Genomic DNA, 14,871 nt, shown 5'->3' on the forward strand with positions numbered 1-14,871 from the left:
TACCCAGCAAGACTTACATCAGAACTATCTACATATGCATCATTATCAACAAAGAGGATGGTGGGGTTTAACTGCAGCAAGCCAGCTTTGACTCAGTGGCTATCCTAAACTACGATCGCAAGTAACTCTTTTGAGGTGGCGCACACAAGTCCACATATTCACCATATCAATACACCACTATGGATCCGCTCCCGTCTCCCTACGAGAACGCCATCCATATCACTCACACTTATCTTGCGTATTTTAGAGTATCCACTTTCACTTGTCTATGAACTGTACAGGCAACCCAGAAGTCCTTTTCCGCGGACACGGCTATTCGAATAGATGATATTAACCCTGCAGGGGTGTACTTCTTCACACACGCTCCCACCACTTACCGCCGTTTACACGACATGTACTCGGCAACCTTCAAGCGGAAGCCCAACGAGGGTGTCGGCCATGACCTACCTAAACACTCAAGTCTCTAGTCCAGGTTTATCGCCTATTCGGGTTCCATCCGCGAGGAGATCCGGCCGGAGTTTCGCTCACAGCCCCAAACGATGTGTGCAGGGTTCCCGAGACACCAAACGGGCGCCCGGTACACCGTGCCACGTGCCTACCGCATCACAGCCCACCCCTCTGGTCAGCGCTGCCCACGGCCGCCAGCATACTACAAACACCAGAAACTACTTGCAACTCCTGGACAGAGGACAAGGGTGATTAAGAAGCCGAGAGGGTCCATTGCTTTCGGGCCCAATGCATGGTAGTAACTATTTCATGGATCACAAACACAGAACTCAGTTCCTGAGGACGGTTTCAGTGAGACAACCCACCATGTACTCCTACATGGCCTCTCACTGCTACCTTTACCAAATCGTATTCACACACTTTGCTCACACACACACAGTAGGACATGTTCACACACCTCTGATTCATTCCCGATGAATCAGACCTGACTCAACTCTAAGCAATAGCAGGCATGACTAACAAGCATGAATGAGTAGGCACAACAGGGGCTCAAACAACTCCTACTCATGCTAGTGGGTTTCATCTATTTACTGTGGCAATGACAGGTCATGCAGAGGATAAAGGGGTTCAGCTACCGTAGCAAGTAACAGATGAATCGTTGTTGTCCTAATGCAGTAAAAGAGAGCAGAGTGAGAGAGTGGGATTGTATCGGAATGAACAAGGGGGTTTTGCTTGCCTGGCACTTCTGAAGATAATATAGCTCTTCATCGGTGTCATCAAACTCATCGTCGGAACACGTCTATCGAGAGGGGGCAAATACCGACAACCGAGAAGAAATACAATCAATGCAATGCACAATATGATGCATGATCATGACATGGCAATATGCTGTGATTTGGGCTAATGCAACTAAGAACAGGAAGGTTTGAGCTTACTTGAACCAAAGATTCAAATTCAAACTCAAACTATGAATTCATAAAGTGCATTATCATGTTTTGATATGAACAGCAAGGTTAAGTAGCTTAAACATGCATGAAACCAGTGCAGATGGATATATTGGATTTTTCTGATCATTTTTCATATATAAATTATTTCATTCTGAGTTACGGTTAAATTTCTATGAATTTTAGAAGTTTAGAGCATTTTCTGGAATTTCCTGTATAAAAATAAATCTAGAAAATACTTATTGCGTCAGCATTGCGTCAGGGTGACGTCAGCAGGCCAAAGGCGCCAGCCCAGGTCAAACCTGGCGGCTGGGACCCACATGTCAGTGTAACAACTAACTAACAGAGTTAGTTAGCGTTAGGTTAGCACTAACCTAGGTTAATTAGAGCCTGGGCCCACTTGTCAGTGAGTCAACTAATTAACTAAGTTAATTAGTGCTAATTAAACTCACACCTAAACTAAATAGGGGCATGGCACACGCGTCAGTGACCCTGGGGGGGGGGGGTCAAACCCCAAGTCAAACGAGTCAACCTCGCCGGACTTGGTCCACGGCTCATCGCCGGTGACGCCAGAGACGGCGGAGGTGCTCGGGTTTGCGTCTCCGGTGACCAAACGGGCGGCCGAGAGCACGCGCGGGGAGCTGGGGCTCGCCCGCATCCAGGGAGGCATGCGGCAGCAACAGGGACGGCCGGAGCTCGCCAGAAACGAGCTCGAGGCGGCGCCGGCGTTCGGGTGTTTCTGGCTACGGGGCTGCAGTGGCCGTGGTATCGCGTTCGTGGCACCTACAGCAGCTACGCGAGGCAGCGAGCATGTTTGACACGACGCCCGGACCAAATGGTCGCCGGAGTCGTGTTGGCGGCGAGTGCAGGCGGCGGCGCAGTCGGGCGAGAGGGGCGTGGCGGCTACAGCGTGCCAGAGAGAGAACGGAGAGGGGTAGGATGATCAGAAGCTCACGTAGATCACGATGGGCGAGTCGGTGAGCTCGGGGAGGGGCCGGAGCGAGCGGGGCGGCGGAGGCGATCTCGGCGACCCGAGGAAGAAGAAGGCGTCGGGGGCGGCGCAGCAGGGCGTCCGGCGAGGCTTGGCTCGTAGAGGATGAAGCTGGAGATGATACGGAGCTCGAGGAGGCAGAGATGGAGCGAGGGAGTGGCTGTGGGCGCGGGGTTACGGCGGCGCGTCCATGGAGGTTTCGGCCATGGCGGAGAACGGGCGAGCGAGAGGAGTTGGGGGCGAATGGAGGGGTCCAGGGGGTCGGGGCGACGACGTGGAGGTCGTCCAGACGTTCAGGGACGCGAGCGGCAAGCAGGAGGTGGCGGGAAGACGTGGCCGCGGTTGCTCGCGTGCGGGCACGCAGCTGCTTCGGGGCGAGGGGAGGAAGACGACGGAGGGCTGCGGTGGTGGGCTGGGCCAGTTGGCCAGGCCGCCAGCTGGGCCGACCAGGTGGGCTGGGCCGGCACAGTGCCAGGCCAGGTAAGTGGCCCAGGTAAAATCTCTCTCTCTTTTATTTATTGTTTCGGTTTTCTATTATTCTGTAGTCTTTAGGGCTTTATATAAAATACTTAAACAGATCCAAAAATCATGAAACTAATTATGGCTACTATTTAGAATATATTCAACAGTAAACATTTTAGTTTATGATTATTTGAGCATTTAAAATATTTTATAGTATTTAAATGCCCAAATGCAAATAGAGTATGATTTAATTCAGAGCCCAGTATGTCCTGCAAAAATATAAACCATTTTTGGTAGATGCTTACACCTCAAACCAGAAATGTTGAACATTTTTAGAGGGCATTTTGAGTTCAATGAAAAAGATTTTATTTTGACCCTAGTTGGATTCATTTGGTGCTAGGGTTTAAACAATCCCCATTTCAAGTTTCTTTAAATTTAAACATGATGCATGGATGCTTATGCAGAGACAAGCAAGGCTTTAAATGGGGACGTGACAACTCACCCCCACTAAACAAGAATCTCGTCCCGAGATTCAAGCGTAGGGTAAGATGAAAGGGGAGCGCAAACTAACACAATCTTCACGATCCAGGTTGCACTTCAAATGAACGTTGATTCGATCACCATCATTGACTCGATGTCTTCCTCCAGAAACTCCTACCAATATGACCACGAGAGGGAAAAGAAACTCTAGAAGGATCGATCTTCTCAAAGATCGAGCAACTCATGATGTCTAAATCAGAAAAATCATGAAAGCATGCCAATACTCAATGTAAACTACACTAGAGTCTATGATTGATGAACAAAGCAGCACAGTTCGGTCACCAAATTTCTTTTCCCCCAAATCATGGAGCCTACAAAAGCCAAGAAGAGGAACAAACCAGGTGGTGGCTAGCTGCAAGCTGCAGGGCGTTTGGGGGTGGCTCTGTGACGCGCCGCCACGCCGGCCTGGACCTTCCCCCACCGGAGCGGCGGCAGTGCTAGGTGAGGGGGGAGCGACAACACGGTCGACACGAGCGGCCGCACTGGTCGTCAGGGGTGGAGAGCGCGGAGAGGGAGCAAGGCAGGGGCTGGGGCTGGGGCTGGCAGAGAGACGGCGGCGGAGAGGACGGGCAGAGCAAGCCGCGGCGGCGTGTGGGGAAAGGGGATTTTTTTTGAGCAACCGGGGAGAAGGTGAGATGGGTGGGCAAAGAGGAGTGGGTGATGTGTGTGTGGTTCAAGTTTTTTTTGTGTTTATAGGAAACGAAGAAAATACTCCTGGCAGCTCCCTTTCCTCTTTCCTCTTTCTTCCCTCTCACCAGGTGGTACCCCCTGGAGAGAGCAGTTTCGTTCCCCTTCCCTCCGTTCGTCGCCCCATTGGCGACGGCAGGTTTGGGATTTCTTTTGGTTCATGTCCGGGTGTAGGCTTAGTTTTAGTTTGTTCACGCAACGTCGTTTGGTCGGTGCCGACATCTTCACCTGGAATAAAATTTTCCGAACCACGGCCTTGACAGCGTTCTACGACGGCTTTGAGGAGTTACAGATTTCTGTCCAGGCAAGGCCTTAAAGACAACGGTGGAGATCTTGTCGAGGGTCTTGTTTCTTCGACTTTGTCCACGCCGCGTCAGCGGTTCCTTCAGCGTTGTCGCGAAGCCAAAAGTGTTGGTGTTGGAGGTGGCCGGCGTTGTGGCGGCGGTACCGTTCAAGGTATATGGTGCACCTAGAGTTTCTTCGAAGGTGGAAGATGGTTGCCGGTTCGGGAACCCCTCGGCGGCGATGCCGCATGAAGACTTCAGAATCACGATCCAACAGGAGTGGAGATTTGTTTTGTCCCACTACCCACATCGACAAGTGCAAGCAGCGCCTGTTCGAAGGCTCACATCGCAGTTTTAATGCTATGGCTATCTCTTGGATCTTGGCTTAGTGGGGGTCGTTTCTTCTAGTTCGGCGACGGCGGCGGGTGAAGATTGTGGTTATTTTGTTGGTGGTTGCATGGGCCTGGAAGATTTTTCTGTAAAAAGTTATTTGCTTCCTGTAATTTCACTTGGTGAGTTGTCTCTTTGGATTTCTCCTTAGATTTGCCATGTATGATGTAATCTGTTGATGTTATTAATATAACGTGGTACTTCTAAAATAAAGTTTTTTTTGTGTTTAACTTGAAAATATGGCAAAGTCCAAGTCTATATTATTTTTTGGCAATTCAAGTCTATATATAGTGTGGCCCAATGTTCAATGTACAAAAAGAACCTAATTGCAAAATTATTGTTTTTATATAATTGCAAAATTACATTCAAACATGGACGAAGCCTTTCTTCCCATGATACCTCTGGCGGTGGCTAGGGCGAATAGGGTTTCGAGGGGACTCATCGGCGCTCGCAATCTTGACTAGGGGCGCGTCGGATCGACGGGGAAGGGATCGCTCGGTCCTCCTCCCGCATTGGCACGGAGAACGCTAGCTAGTCCAGCTTGGCGATGGCAAAGTTGGAGGAGGCAATGGGGAAGCTGGACATTACAGAGGAGGAGGCAACCCCCTTATTGGTCGATGACGTCTGGACCGGAGCAAAATACAATCGGTTGGTGGAAGGGAAGATCTTGTATCGTAATCTATTCCATATATAGATGATCTTCCATGCCCTCCTCCTGGCTTGGGGAAACCCTAGAGGTCTTGTTTTTCGTCCACTGGGAGAGAACATGTTTGTGGCTGAATTTGAAACCCAGCGTGATATGGGCACGGTTTGGGAAGGATTGCCATGGCACGTGAGCAAGCACGCGGTGATCCTAGAGAAATTTGAAGAATGCCTGCGCCCATCATAACTCAAATTTGATAAACTTCAGATTTGGGCAAGAGAGATTATTCTTCCTTATAATCTGAGGAATGACACTTGGGATCTTTCGATCGCCGAGCAAATTGATAAGGAAGCAAAAGTTGTAATTGTTGATCTGGTGGGTGGTCAGAGTCACAATTGATGTGTAAAAAACCTTCAGGAGTTGTTTTTTATTTGATGTTGAGAAACGACAAGGATTCATATGATATACAATATGAGTAAGTTCCCCACTTTGTTTTCCATGTGGCCGTTCGGGACATTCAGATTTAGTATGTCCGACATCCGGTGCTAGAGATGATGATGGAAATCTTCCGTACAAAAATAGTTTTAAGTGCGCGGATGAATGGAGGAAAGCAAGTTTTGGGTTGAAATCTTCACATGACCAGCAGAATTCATGGCAGAGTAGGCGAGAGGCTAAGTCAGTAGACTCCTAAAATGGTGTCAATACGAAGGTGACGTCTCCTCAGAAGAAGAATCAATGAACAAGAGCAAGGGAGGACCTCGGCAGCTAAAAGTGTATAGAAGGGTCGAATTGCCACTTCAGACATATCAAGAGGAGGTAGTGGTGCTAACTTAGAGGGCGCCGACACCTTTGTAGCAGACCATGATGGGTCTCAGCTCGATGGGCATGAAGTTGAAAGGGAGCCAAAGAAGAAGAAACAAACTCCACCCACATCAAAAAATTCAGGAGCAGTTGCGAGGCAGCCCTGCCATCAACAATGAGTTGCTTAAGCTAGAACCATCAAGGGCTTGGGAAGTCCACAAGAGTTCATGAGCTTCACAAAATTGTGAAGCGGGGAGGCCTCGCCATTCTCTTCGTCATGGAGACCAAGATGTTTGGAGAATTTGAAATCATTTATTGGCTTTTCTGGATGTTTTGTCATTGATAGCGATGGAGTTAGTGGTGAGATTGGATTGTTTTGATATGTTATTTCAGTTGAGCTCTAGAATTTCACATATTCCCACATAAATGTTGTAGTCAAGCATGAGGTCAATGGACTCAAAACTTGGCGCTACACAGGGTTTTATGGTGAACCAAGGGTTGAAAATAGACATCACGTGTCTGTGCTTCATGCACACTCTAGTTGCACTCGAACATGAAGCTTGACTTTGCATGGGTGACTTTATTGAGACACTAACAACGAGGAGCACTTCGGCGCAAATTCTAGGCCGGAAGGGAAAATGTGAGGCTTTAGATAAGCCGTTGAAAATTGCTCCCCTCACTACCTTAGTTGGAGGGGTGTTCCCTTCACATGGGATAATAGGAAATAAGGAGATGCTAATACAAGGGCTAAACTCGATCATGTTGTAGAAGATGTTCCCTTTCATAGCATTTTTCGAATATTCCTCGTGTTAGACACATCAGCTCTGTAGAATCTAATCATTGCTTTACTTTGGCAGACCTAAAAACAACTAGTATGAATGTAAGGCGCAAGCCAAATTCTTCTTTCCATTGCAAAAATGTCTGGCAGTCCCACGTGGAATATGATATTTTTTACGGAGCATTGGCATGTGGGTGTTGGTTAGAAAGTCTTGCAAGGCATCGATGAGGCCTTGTTGTCAGTTAAAGAGAGGTTGGGATCTTGGGGGGCACACAAGTTCGGTGACCTCTCGAAAATGTAAAAAAAAAACTACAAAAAGACTCAAACTGTTGGGAGTTGCCTTACTAGGATGTGGACCATCAGAGGAAGAAATTGTTATTGCATCATAGATGCATGAAGCACTAGCAGGAGGAGGTTTGATTGCTCATCATGCCTTTCAAGACTGAAATGCTCTTGCATATTCATATCTGTACCATATTTATAGGCTTTGTATACCAAAACGGGATGAAATGAATCATAACCTTCGTTTATATGTGAAACCATGGCATGGATTTCCGTGGGCAAGACGCCCGTCTCCCTCCACACGTCATTCGAATTATAGATTGAGTTGATCTCATTAATCAATTCCAGTTTCCAAAAACTACCATGAAATCTCCGGCGAAAAGTGATGTTGTGATTCATTCTAGATCCAATGAAACTTTTGAGATAATACCAAGAGTAGAAAAACGACCTTATGTTTAGCTCATTAGTCCCGATTTGTAAATGAACTGGCACTAATGTGACCATAAGTGCCGGTTCCAACGGCTAGGCGGGCGGCGATCAGTAGTACGAGTTCGTGGCGAACCTTTAGTACCGGTTCGTGGCACGAACCAGTACTAAAGAGGTGGTGGCAGGCTGGTGTCAGGCTGCGGCCCCATTGCTACCTCTTGAGCACTGCGTTGGTTTTCCCTTGAAGAGGAAAGGGTGATGCAGCAAAGTAGCGTAAGTATTTCCCTCGGTTTTTGAGAACTAAGGTATCAATCCAGTAGGAGGCTGCACGCAAGTCCCTCGTACCTACACAAACAAACAAGAACCTCGCAACCAACGCGATAAAGGGGTTGTCAATCCCTTCACAGCCACTTGCGAAAGTGAGATATGATAGACATAATAAGATAAGATAAATATTTTTGGTATTTTTATGATATAGATTGAAAAGTAAAGATTGAAAAATAAAGTAGATCAGAAACTTATATGATGGAAAATAGACCCGGGGGCCATAGGTTTCACTAGTGTCTTCTCTCAAGATAGCATAAGTATTACAGTGGGTGAACAAATTACTGTCGAGCAATTGACAGAAAAGTGCATAGTTATGAGAATATCTAGGCATGATCATGTATATAGGCATCACGTCCGCGACAAGTAGATCGAAACGATTCTGTATCTACTACTATTACTCCATACATCGACCGCTATCCAGCATGCATCTAGAGTATTAAGTTCATAAGAACAGAGTAACGCATTAGGCAAGATGACATGATGTAGAGGAATAAACTCAAGCAATATGATATAAACCCCATCTTTTTATCCTCGATGGCAAACATACAATATGTGCCTTGCTGCCCCTGCTGTCACTGGGAAAGGACACCGCAAGATTGAACCCAAAGCTAAGCACTTCTCCCATTGCAAGAAAGATCAATCTAGTAGGCCAAACCAAACCGATAATTCGAAGAGACTTGCGAAGATAACCAATCATACATAAAAGAATTCAGAGGAGATTCAAAGATTTCTTATAGATAAACTTGATCATAAACCCACAATTCATCAGATATCGACAAACACACCGCAAAAAGAGTTACATTGAATAGATGTCCAAGAAGATCGAGGAGAAAATTGTATTGAGATTCAAAGAGAGAGAAGAAGCCATCTAGCTAATAACTATGGATCAGAAGGTCTGAGGTAAACTACTCACAACTCATCGGAGAGGCCTTGGTGTTGATGTAGAAGCCCTCTGTGATCGATTTCCCCTCAGGCAGAGCGCCGGAAAAGGCTCCAAGATGGGATCTCATGGGTACAGAAGGTTGCGGCGGTGGAAATAGGTTTTCATGGTGCTCCTGGATGTTTTTAGGGTACATAGATATATATAGGCGAAGGAGGTCGGCCAGGGGAGCCACGAGGGGCCCACAAGGGTGGGGGCACGCCCACCCCCCTAGGGCGCGCCCTGGACCCTCGTGGCAGCCTCGTCCACTTCTTGACGTCCACTCCAAGTATCCTGGATTGCATTTGTTCCAAAAAGATCTCTCGCGGAGGTTTCATTCTGTTTGGACTCCGTTTGATATTCCTTTTCTTTGAAACACTGAAATAGGCAAAAAAAAACAACAATTTGGGCTGGGCCTCCGGTTAATAGGTTAGTCCCAAAAATGATATACAAGTGTATAGTAAAGCCCATGAACATCCAAAAGGGTAATATAATAGCATGGAACAATCAAAAATTATAGATACGTTGGAGATGTATCAAGCATCCCCAAGCTTAATTCATGCTCATCCTCGAGTAGGTAAATGATAAAAACCGAATTTTTGATGTGGAATGCTACCTAGCATATTTCTCAATGTAATTTTGTCTATTGTGGCATGAATGTTCAGATCCAAATGATTCAAGATAAAAGTTCATATTGACATGAAAACAATAATACTTCAAGCATACTAAGAAAGCAATCATGTCTTCTCAAAATAACATGGCTAAGAAAAGCTATCCCCACAAAATCATATAGTCTGGCTATGTTCTATCTTCATCACACAAAATATTTAAATCATGCACAACCCCGATGACAAGCCAAGCAATTGCTTCATACTTTTGATGTTCTCAAACTTTTTCAACTTTCACACAATACATGAGCGTGAGCCATGGACATAGCACTATACGTGGAATAGAATGGTGGTTGTGGAGAAGACAAAAAGGAGAAGATAGTCTCACATCAAGTAGGCGTATCAGCGGGCTATGGAGATGCCCATTAATAGATATCAATGTGAGTGAGTAGGGATTTCCATGCAACGGATGCACTAGAGCTATAAGTGTATGAAAGCTCAACAAAAGAAACTAAGTGGGTGTGCATCCAACTTGCTTGCTCATGAATACCTAGGGCATTTTGAGGAAGCCCATCATTGGAATATACAAGCCAAGTTCTATAATGTAAAATTCCCACTAGTATATGAAAGTGACAAGATATGAGACTCTCTATCATGAAGATCATGGTGCTACTTTGAAGCACAAGTGTGGAAAAAGGATAGTAACATTGTCCCTTATCTCATTTTCTCTCTTTTTTGGTGGGCTTCTTTGGCCTCTTTTTTTATTTGGGCTTCTTTGGCCTCTTTTATTTTTCATAAAGTCCGAAGTCTCATTCCAACTTGTGGGGGAATCATAGTCTCCATCATCCTTTCCTCACTTGGGACAATGCTCTAATAATGAAGATCATCACACTTTTATTTACTTACAAGTCAACACTTAGAACAAAATATGACTCTATGTGGATGACTCCGGCGGTGTACCGGGATATGCAATGAATCAAGAGTGACATGTATGAAAGAATTATAAAGGTGGCCTCGCCACAAATACGATGTCAACTACATGATCATGCAAAAGCAATATAAAAATGATGGAGCGTGTCATAATAAACGGAACTGTGGAAAGTTGCATGCCAATATATCTCGGAATGGCTATGGAAATGCCATAAGGTAGGTATGGTGGCTGTTTTGAGGAAGGTATATGGTGGGTGTATGGTACCGGCGAAAGTTGCGCGGCACAAGAGAGGCTAGCAATGGTGGAAGGGCGAGAGTGCGTATAATCCATGGACTCAACATTAGTCATAAAGAACTCATATACTTATTGCAAAAATCTACAAGTTATCAAAACAAAGTACTACACGTATGCTCCTAGGGTGAGACCATCGCTCATTCCCGACTGCCACTCATAAGGAAGACAATCAAAAAATAATTCATGCTCCGACTTCATCACATAACGGTTCACCATACATGCACGCTACGGGAATCACAAACTTCAACACAAGTATTCCTCAAATTCACAACTACTGCACTAGCATGGCTCTAATATTACCATCATCATATCTCAAAACAATCATCAAGTATCAAATTGATCATAGCATTCAATGCACTTTATATGATAGTTTTTATTATACCCAACTTGGATGCTCATCATATTAGGACCAATTTATAACCATAGCAAATACCATGCTGTTCTAAAAGACTCTCAAAATAATATAAGTGAAGCATGAGAGATCAATAATTTCTACAAGCTAAAACCACCGCCGTGCTCTAAAAAGATATAAGTGAAGCAGTAGAGCAAAATTATCTAGCTCACAAGATATAAGTGAAGCACATAGAGTATTCTAACAAATTTTGAATCATGTGTGTCTCTCCCAAAAGGTGTGTACAGCAAGGATGATTGTGGTAAACTAAATATCAAAGACTCATATCATACAAGACACTCCAAGCAAAACACATATCATGTGGTGAATAAAAATATAGTTCCAAGTAAAGTTACTGATAGACAAAGACGAAAGAGGGGATGCCTTCCGGGGCATCCCCAAGCTTAGGCTTTTGGTTGTCCTTGAATTACCTTGGGGTTCCATGGGCTTCCCCAAGCTTAGTCTCTTGCCACTCCTTATTCCATAGCCCATCAAATCTTTACCCAAAACTTGAAAACTTCACAACACAAAACTCAACAGGAAATCTCATAAGCTCCGTTAGTGCAAGAAAGCAAGCCACCACTTTAAGGTACTATAATGAACACATTATTTATTTAGATTGGTGTTAAACCTACTGTATTCCAACTTCTCTATGGTTCATACCCCCCGATACTAGCCATAGATTCATCAAAATAAGCAAACAACACACGAAAAACAGAATCTGTCAAAAACAGAACAGTCTGTAGTAATCTGTAACTTTCGAATACTTCTGGAACTCTAAAATTCCTACCGAAATAGGAAGTCCTAGGAAATTTGTCTATTGATCTACTGCAAAAAGAATCAACTCAAAATCACGTTTCCGTGATTTACTACAATTATTCTCGTACACGCAAAAGTTTCTGTGTTTCAGCAAGATCAAATTAACTATCACCGTAGGTTATCCTATAGGTTCTACTTGGCACAAACACTAATTAAAACATAAAACCACATCTAAACAGAAGCTATATGATTTATTTATTACTAACCAGGAGCAAAAAGCAAGGAACAAAAAATAAAATTGGGTTGCCTCCCAACAAGCGCTATCGTTTAACGCCCCTAGCTAGGCATAAAAGCGAGAATAGATCAATGTATTGCCATCTTTGGTATTCAATTCATAAGTGGATCTCATGATAAGGTAATTCGATTTTGTTTCTGGGAAAGCGTTCCATGCCTTTCCTTAATGGAAATTGGAATCTAATATTTCCATTCTTCATATCAATAATTGCACCAATCATTCTAAGGAAAGGTCTACCAAGAATAATAGGACATGAAAAATTGCAATTTATATCAAGAACGATAAATCTACGGGCACATAATTCCTATTTGCAACAATAAGAACATCATTAATCCTTCCCATAGGTTTCTTAATAGTGGAATCCGCGAGGTGCAAGTTTAAAGAGCAATCATCAAAATCACGGAAACCTAACATATCACATAGAGTTTTTGGAATCGTGGAAATAGTAGCACCCACATCACACAAAGCATAACATTCATGATCTTTAATTTTAATTTTAATAGTAGGTTCCCACTCATAATAAAGTTTTCTAGGGATAGAAACTTCCAATTCAAGTTTTTCTTCATAAGATTGCATCAAAGCATCAATGATATGTTTAGTAAAAGCTTTATTTTGACTATAAGCATGAGGAGAATTTAGCACAGATTGCAACAAGCAAATACAATCTACTAAAGAACAATGATCATAATTAAATTCCTTGAAATACAAAATAGTGGGTTCATTGCTATGTAAAGTTTTGATCTCTCCAATCCCACTTTTACCAATTTTAGCATCAAGATCTAAAAACTCCAAATCATTGGGACACCTTTTAACTAAAATTGACTCATCTCCAGTCCCATAATTAACAAGATTCATATTACCAAACAAAGATTTAATAGGAGACACATCAATAACTTTTATATCTTCATCATTATTATCATGAAAACTAGAAGAACACGCTTTTAAAAAGCAATCTTTCTTAGCACGCATCCTAGCGGTTCTTTCTTTGCACTCATCAATGGAAATTCTCATGGCATTGAGAGACTCATTGATATCATGCTTAGGTGGAATAGATCTAAGTTTCAAAGAATCAACATCAAGAGAAATTCTATCCATGTTCCTAGCCAATTCATCAATCTTAGGAAATTTTTCTTCAAGCAAAGCATTGAAATTCTTTTGAGAATCATAAATTCCTTAACACTGATGACCCACAAGTGTAGGGGATCGCAACAGCTTTCGAGGGTAAAGTATTCAACCCAAATTTATTGATTCGACGCAAGGGGAGCCAAAGAATATTCTTGAGTATTAGTAGTTGAGTTGTCAATTCAACCACACCTGGATAACTTAGTATCTGTAGCAAAGTATTTAGTAGCAAAGTAATATAATAATAAAGGTAACAGTAGCAAAAGTAATGTTTTTGGGTTTGTAGTGATTGTAACAATAGCAACGGGAAAGTAAATAAGCGAAGCACAAGATGTGAAAAGCTCGTAGGCAATGGATCAATGATGGATAATTATGTCGGATGCGATTCCTCATGTAATATCTATAACATAGGGTGACACAGAACTAGCTCCAATTCGTCAATGTAATGTAGTCATGTATTCCGAATATAGTCATACGTGCTTATGGAAAAGAACTTGCATGACATCTTTTGTCCTACCCTCCCGTGGCAGCGTGGTCTAGCAGAAACTAAGGGATATTAAGGCCTCCTTTTAATAGAGAACCGGACCAAAGCATTAACACATAATGAATACATGAACTCCTCAAACTACGGTCATCACCGAGAAGTATCCCGATTATTGTCACTTCGGGGTTGTCGGATCATAACACATAATAGGTGACTATAGACTTGCAAGATAGGATCAAGAACACACATATATTCATGGAAACATAGTAGGTTCAGATCCGAAATCATGGCACTCGGGCCCTAGTGACAAGCATTAAGCATAGAAAAGTCATAGCAACATCAATCTCAGAACATAGTGGATACTAGGGATCAAACCCTAACAAAACTAACTTGATTACCTGGTAAATCTCATCCAACCCATCACCGTCCAGCAAGCCTACGATGGAATTACTCAGGCACGGCGGTGAGCATCAAGAAATTGGTGATGGAGGATGGTTGATGATGACAACGACGATGAATCCCCCTCTCCGGAGCCCCGAACGGACTCCAGATCAGCCCTCCCGAGAGAGATTAGGGCTTGGTGACGGCTCCGTATCGTAAAACGCGATGCAACTTTCTCTCTGATTTTTTTCTCTGCGAGACGGAATATATGGAGTTGGAGTTGAGGTCGGCGGAGCCTCAGGAGGCCCACGAGACAGGGGGGCGCGCCCCCACCCTCATGGACAGGGTGTGGGCCCCTGGTCTTGATTCTTTCTCCAGTATTTTTTATATTTTCCAAAAAGTGCCTCCGAGGATTTTCAGGACATTCCGAGAACTTTTGTTTTCTACACATGAAACAACATCATGGTAATTCTACTGAAAACAGCGTCAGTCCGGGTTAGTTTCATCCAAATCATGCAAGTTAGAGTCCAAAACAAGGGAAAAAGTGTTTGGAAAAGTAGATACCTTGGAGACGTATCAACTCCCCCAAGCTTAAACCTTTGCTTGTCCTCAAGCAATTCAGTTGATAAACTGAAAGTGATAAAGAAAAACTTTTACAAACTTTGTTTGCTCTTGTTGTTGTAAA

The sequence above is a fragment of the Triticum aestivum genome, chromosome 7B, assembly GCF_018294505.1.
Source record: "Triticum aestivum cultivar Chinese Spring chromosome 7B, IWGSC CS RefSeq v2.1, whole genome shotgun sequence".
NCBI lineage: Eukaryota > Viridiplantae > Streptophyta > Magnoliopsida > Poales > Poaceae > Triticum > Triticum aestivum.